This window comes from Capsicum annuum, chromosome 6 (genome assembly GCF_002878395.1).
Source record: "Capsicum annuum cultivar UCD-10X-F1 chromosome 6, UCD10Xv1.1, whole genome shotgun sequence".
In the NCBI taxonomy this organism is placed as follows: Eukaryota; Viridiplantae; Streptophyta; class Magnoliopsida; order Solanales; family Solanaceae; genus Capsicum; species Capsicum annuum.
The window spans coordinates 16,127,506-16,134,085 of NC_061116.1; positions in this window are offsets into that span (position 1 = coordinate 16,127,506).

Below are 6,580 nucleotides of genomic sequence, written 5' to 3' on the forward strand. Positions count from 1 at the left end.
TATGGCGGGGTGTGTCTCGACCTTAGTTAAACTCTGTGTATTATCTAGTGGCTTTGTAGACCTAATGTACAGTCAAGGTGGTGTTTTCTTAATAGACGTGATGGCTCCAACGACCAAGTATTGTATATACATATATATGTGTGCTCAAGCTTATACAGGTGATTATTTACTTTTATATGCGACATGATGCTCGAATTTTGGGTTGTCATAGAGGTATGCATAGGAAGTATAAGGTTATAAGTTAGCTCTCATGGGCCTCCTCGGTTACGAGTGCCAATCCGCCCCAATAGGATTTGAGGCGTGACACTACATCTGCTGCCATGTGATGTTTGGACATAGAATTGAGTCCTTGTCAATAGGCAAAGCCAGGTGCTCTTATTAATGACCAATTGAATTCTATTCCATGTTTTAGTGATAAATCTTAAGTGGAATTTATTAATATAGATGTAGATTCATATGAATCCATGATTAAAACGTTGAATGGTGAAATTAGAGATGAATCATGATGTTTATTTATTGTATAATGTTGTCTACATATACTATGCCTACCATGTGTTTGATTAAATGCCTATGTGAAGGAAAAGTGCCCAACTAGTATGATATTATGAAATCCTCATTTATTTATAAGTTATGAATATCACATGCTTGAAAAAATGCTTCAATAAATGAACTATGGATTGTGATGTTGGTCATGTATTCAAGTAAGTCATGCTTTGTTAGTTACGTTCAATCGAGTCCTGGGAGTACTTGTACTCGATAGATTTGTTGTGTGCCTAGAGTAATGTAATGTTTTCATGAGACTCTCGGTCAATACATGATCCTTAGACTTCAGACAGTCTTATGACTCAAGAAATCTCAACAAACTCATAAACTCTATCTGATGTCAGGTATCAGTAGTATTCTGCCAGTCAATGGGATTCAGTAACTCAGTCTATGTTCATATCAGTTAATCATGTTCAGTGCCTATTCAGATGGGAGTAGAAATTAGCACCGAGTGAACCTAAGGATGGAAACTCACCTGCCAGTAGAGGTTGTGATTCTTAGAAACAATCCTTGCATTCCAGAACTATGTAGCCAGCGTAGGTTAAGACATCATACCTGGTAGTTGAGGGTAGATGAGGTATCTTAACCTACTAGTTGAGGGTTTCCACCATTCTCATTAGAGTAACTTGCTAGTTGAGGGTCACTCATATAATTGTCCTTACCTATGGCACGGTATTGACACCCTTCCAATTAGGGCACAGATTGGACCCCAATTCACGTATAATTTGTTATTTGGGACATGTCAGTTAGATAACTACTTCCCACAGTTTCAGTATCAGTATCAGTAAAAGAACTTAGATAGTTCTTCAGATTTCAGGACTATCAGATACAGTCAACTCAGCTTAGTATGGAACTTAGATAGTTTCATTAGAATCAGGAGTATCAGATATAGTCACTGATGTTATCAATATTCAGATTCAATAATAATGTTATTATGGTATCAATGTCAGTTATTATGTCTCATGCATGTATTCTCACACTCATGATATTTAGTCTGTTATTATTATTGTTCATGCATATGAACCTCATGCATTCATCTTACCTCACATGTATACCAGTACATTCAATCGTATTGACACATTTATGCTATGGTGTTTTATACCATCGGTTCAGAGATACGAGCTCTAGAGCATCAGTAGCATTCAAGTCTCAGCATTCAGAGTTAGCAGTGAGTCCTCATTCTTCGAGGACATGACCATTACTTTATTATCTCATTAATTTATTTATTAGTTGGAGTTATTTAGGGACATGTCCCATCAACTCCTTATTCAGATAGTTTAGTCACTTAGACACTTTTCAAACTATCATGTCCAGACAATTTAATTTAGTTTTGTTTTGAGTATTTATACTTCATCCCAGATGTTATGTCCTATGGTGATATATCAATTTTGAACCTTATGGCCTTTCAGTTCATGTTTCCACATTTATACAGTATATTATGCAATGTTCAGGTACATATATTAGTCATGTGTTAACTTATGGTCCTTCGGGGTCATGTGCACCGTGTAGCATTCCAGGTACCAGATTTGGGGCATTGCAAAATTAGTATCAGAGCCTAAGGTTCAATAGAGTCCTAGGAAGTATGAAAGCTGGATCTAGTAGAGTTTTGTACATGGGTGTGTTGTGCGCCATATTTATTTATAGGAGGCAATAAGATATTTTAGGAACAGTTTCCTTTTTTTCAGTATTCATGTCCTGCCAATGAGCATCATCTCAAGTCAATCACTAGGTCTAATCCATTTCTCCCCTTTTTCTATAGAACATGCCTCCTAAAATAAGAAATGGGAATTAGTCAGCCCCTTAGACCGAAGAACCTTTGGGCGAATATTTTTCTCATACAGAGTTTAGAGATGTATTCACTATGCTTACTCAGTCAATTGCTGCTAAGAATGAATGAACAACTGTCATTCTAGACAACCCAGTGTCCAATTCAGCTGCATGCAGGATTCGAGACTTAACCCAAATGAATCCTCCATCCTTTCTTGGGTCTAAGGTAGATGAGGACACTCAGGAATTCCTAGATCAGGTATAGAAGGTTACAGACATAATGGGGGTTACTTCTAGTGAGAGTGCTGAGCTAGCTGCATATCAGTTGTAGGATGTTGCTCACACTTGGTTCAAGCAGTGAAAGTCAGAAAGGTCAATTGATGTAGGGTCAGTTGAGTAGGAGGATTTTGCTTCTGCATTCCTTGATAGATTCTATCCCCCAGATCTTAGAGAAGCTAAGGTGTTAGAAATCATTAACCTTAGGCAGGGAAACATGATGGTGAAAGAGTATTCTCTTAATTTTACTCAATTATCCAGATATGCCCCTCATGTGGTTGTAGATAACAGGGCCAAGATGAGTAAGTTTGTCCTGGGGTAAATGACAGTTTGGTCAATGAGTGTAGGTCTATGATGTTGAATAGTGACATGACTTTAGCTAGGCTTATGACCCATGATCAATAGATAGAGGAGAAAAAGATTAAGATGAGGGAGAAGTAGAATAAGAGAGCAAGGACAAGTAGTTTTAACTTTGCTCAGCCTAAATCAGAAGGGGGAAACCCTTCTCAGTTTTATCCTAAGTCATCAGTTCCAACTCCTTCTTCAGCCAGTGCTCCAGTTCCTAAGTTCAGAGAGGGTAACAAAGATAGAGAACCAGGCTTTAAGACTCAGGATAGTGTTAGCAGTACCCACACATATCCTCTTTGCCAGACTTGTGGCAAGCACCACCAAGGTACTTGCAGAGCTGACAGTGATACTTTTTTTAGGTGTGGCAAGCCAGGCCATAGAGTTATAGATTGTCCGTAGTCAGGTCCTTAGGGTCAGCAGAATCGTGCCTCAGCTAGGGCGCCACCTCCTATGCTACTAGTGGGCAACTCCCATATAGACTCTTTGCTATCCAGTCCCGAAAAGATCGGGAAAATTCTCCTGATGTGGTTACTGGTACATTATGGATCTTTCATGTGCATGTTTACGCTTTTCTAGATCCAGGAGCTTCTTTGTCTTTTGTTACTCCCTATATAGCAGTTGATTTTAGAATCAGTCCCAAAATTCTAGTAGATCCCTTTTCAGTCTCTACCATAGTGGGTAAAACTATCATAGCCCGGTGGGTATACAGGAACTGCCTGACTATGATATTTTAGAAAATCACTTCAGCAGACTTAGTCAAATTACAGATGATCGATTTTGATGTCATTCTCGACATGGATTGGCTTTATTCCTACTATGCCACAGTCAACTACAGAAATAGAATAGTCCAGGTTTAGTTCCTAAATGAACCCGTACTTTAGTGAAAGGGTATTGTGTCCACTTTCAGAGATCAACTTGTTTTCTATCTTCGAGCATGGAAGATGATATATAAGGGATGCATCTATCATCTTGTTCATATTAAGGATTCCAATTTCGAGACTCCCAGTCTTGAATTGGTTCCAGTCGTGAATGAGTATTCAGATGTTTTTCTCAAAGATCTTCCAGGAATTTTTCTCAAAAAGGAAATAGACTTCGGCATTGATCTTCTTCCAGATACTCAGCCTATATCCATTCTACCATACAGAATGGCACTAGAAAAACTCAGAGAATTGAAAGAGTAGTTGAAGGATCTCTTAGATAAGAGTTTCATCAGGCTCAGTGTTTCCTCGTGGGGTGCACCAGTCTTATTCGTGCACAAAAAAGCTGGTACTCTTATCAACTCAATAAATATACGGTCAAGAACAAGTATCCACTTGTCAGAATCATTGACTTGTTTGACCAACTTCAGGGTGCTAGCTATTTCTCTAAGATAGACCTCAGATCCGGCTATCACCAGCTCAGATTTAGAGAATGTGACATTCTAAAAATAGCTTTTTGTACTCGGTATGGTCCCTTCAAATTCTGAGTCATGTCCTTTGGTCTTACCAATGCCTCAACTGCTTTCATGGACTTGATGAATTGACTGTTCAAGCAGTACTTGGAAATTTTTTTCATAGACTTCATAGATAATATTTTGGTCTATTCTCGCAGTGAGCGAGATCATGCAGACCATCTCAAAATAGTACTTCAAACTCTTACAGATCATTAGCTATTCACCAAATTCAGTAAGTACAAATTTTGGCTAAGGTTAGTAGTATTCCTTGGTTATATCATTTCCAGTGATGTTATTAGAGTAGATCCTCAAAAGATCAAAGTAGTAAGAAACTGGCCCAGCCCTTTCTCTCCATCAGATATCAGGAGTTTGTTGGGTTTGGCTGGCTATAATAGATGGTTTGTTGAAGGATTTTCTTCTATTACATCCCCTATGTCCAGATTGACTCAAAAGGAAGTCAAGTTTCAGTGGTCAGATCCTTATGAGAAGAGTTTTTGGAGTTGAAGACTCGACTCACCTCAGCTCCTGTCCTAGCTCTTCCTGATGGTTCAAATAGGTTCGTAGTGTATTTTTATGCATCCAGAGTAGGTTTGGGTTGTGTCCTCATGCATCATGGTAATGTCATAGCCTACGCCTCTCGACAGCTTAAGCCCCATGAGAATAATTACCCTACTCATGATCTTGAGCTAGCAGCCATAGTTTTTGCCTTAAAGATTTATAGGTATTATCTATATGGAGTTCATATGGATGTGTTCACAGATCATAAGAGCCTTCAGTATGTATTTTCTTATAAAGATCTTAATCTTGATCAGAGAAGGTGGTTAGAGTTCTTAAAAGATTATGACAAGAGTGTCCTTTATCATCCGGGAAAGGCAAACGTAGTGGCGGATGCTCTTAGTAGACTGTCTATGTGTAGTGTTTCACATGTGGAGGACAATAAGAAAAAGTTATCTCAAGAAGTCCATCAGCTTGCCAAACTAGGCATCCACTTAGTCGATATAGAAGAGGGTGACATATGGGTTCAGAGTAGTTTAGAGTCATCCCTAGTTTCCGAGGTGAAAGAAAAGCAAGATAGAGATCCTAGCCTTGTCAAGTTAAAAGAGTCAGTCAAGGATTAGAAAGTAGTGGTTTTCTCCCAAGGGGGAAATGGTGTTTTGTGTTGTTAGGGTCGTCTCTGTATCCCAGGTGTAGATGACTTAAGGCAGTGAAATCTTATAAAAGCTCATGGTGCGCGCTACTCTATTCACCCAGGAGCCATAAAGATGTACCGCGACTTACGGAAAGTCTATCGGTGGAGTGGGATGAAGAGAGATATTGCAGATTTTATGGCTAAGTGCTCTATATGTCAGCAGGTTAAGATAGAGCATTGGAAGTCTAGTGGTCCTATGCTGGAGTTCATTATTCCTACTTGGAAGTGGGAAGAAGTGAACATGGACTTTGTGATGTGTTTTCCTCAAAGTTGTCAACAACATGATTCAGTCTGGGTCATTATAGACAGAATGACCAAATTATCTCATTTTCTTCCAGTTTATACCTCTTATTCAGACAAGGATTACGCCAAACTTTACATCAGGGAGTTGGTCAGATTGCACGGTGTTCCATTATCCATCATCTCAGATAGAGGTACACAGTTTACCTCTCATTTCTGGAAAGATTTCTAAAAGGGTCTTGGTACCCAAGTTCATCTCAGTAATACATTCTATCCTCAGACATATGGTCAAGCAGAAAGGACCATTCAGACCCTAGAAGATATGCTAAGGGCAAGTGTAATTGATTTCAAGGGTAGTTGGGATGACCACTTGCCTTTGATTGAGTTTGCATACAACAATAGCTATTATTATAGTATTCGGATTGCTCCATTCGAACCTCTCTATGGTAGGAGATGCAGATCTCTAATCGATTGGTTTGAAGTTAGTGGGGCCTCAGTCATAGGGCCTGACTTTGTATTCAATGGCTTAGAGAAAGCCCAGTTGATCAGAGAAAGACTCTGGGCTGCTCAAAGCCGACAGAAGTCTTATGTAGATATGCGCAGAAAGAATCTCGAGTTCTAGATTTTTAATTTTGTATATCTAAAGACCTCTCCCATGAAGGGAGTGTAGAGATTCGACAAGAAGGGAAAGTTCAGTTCCGATATGTCGGTCCTTTCAAAATTCTCAGCTGATTCGGTAAGGTATCTTATGAGCTTGAATTGCCTTCAAATATAGCCTCAGTTCA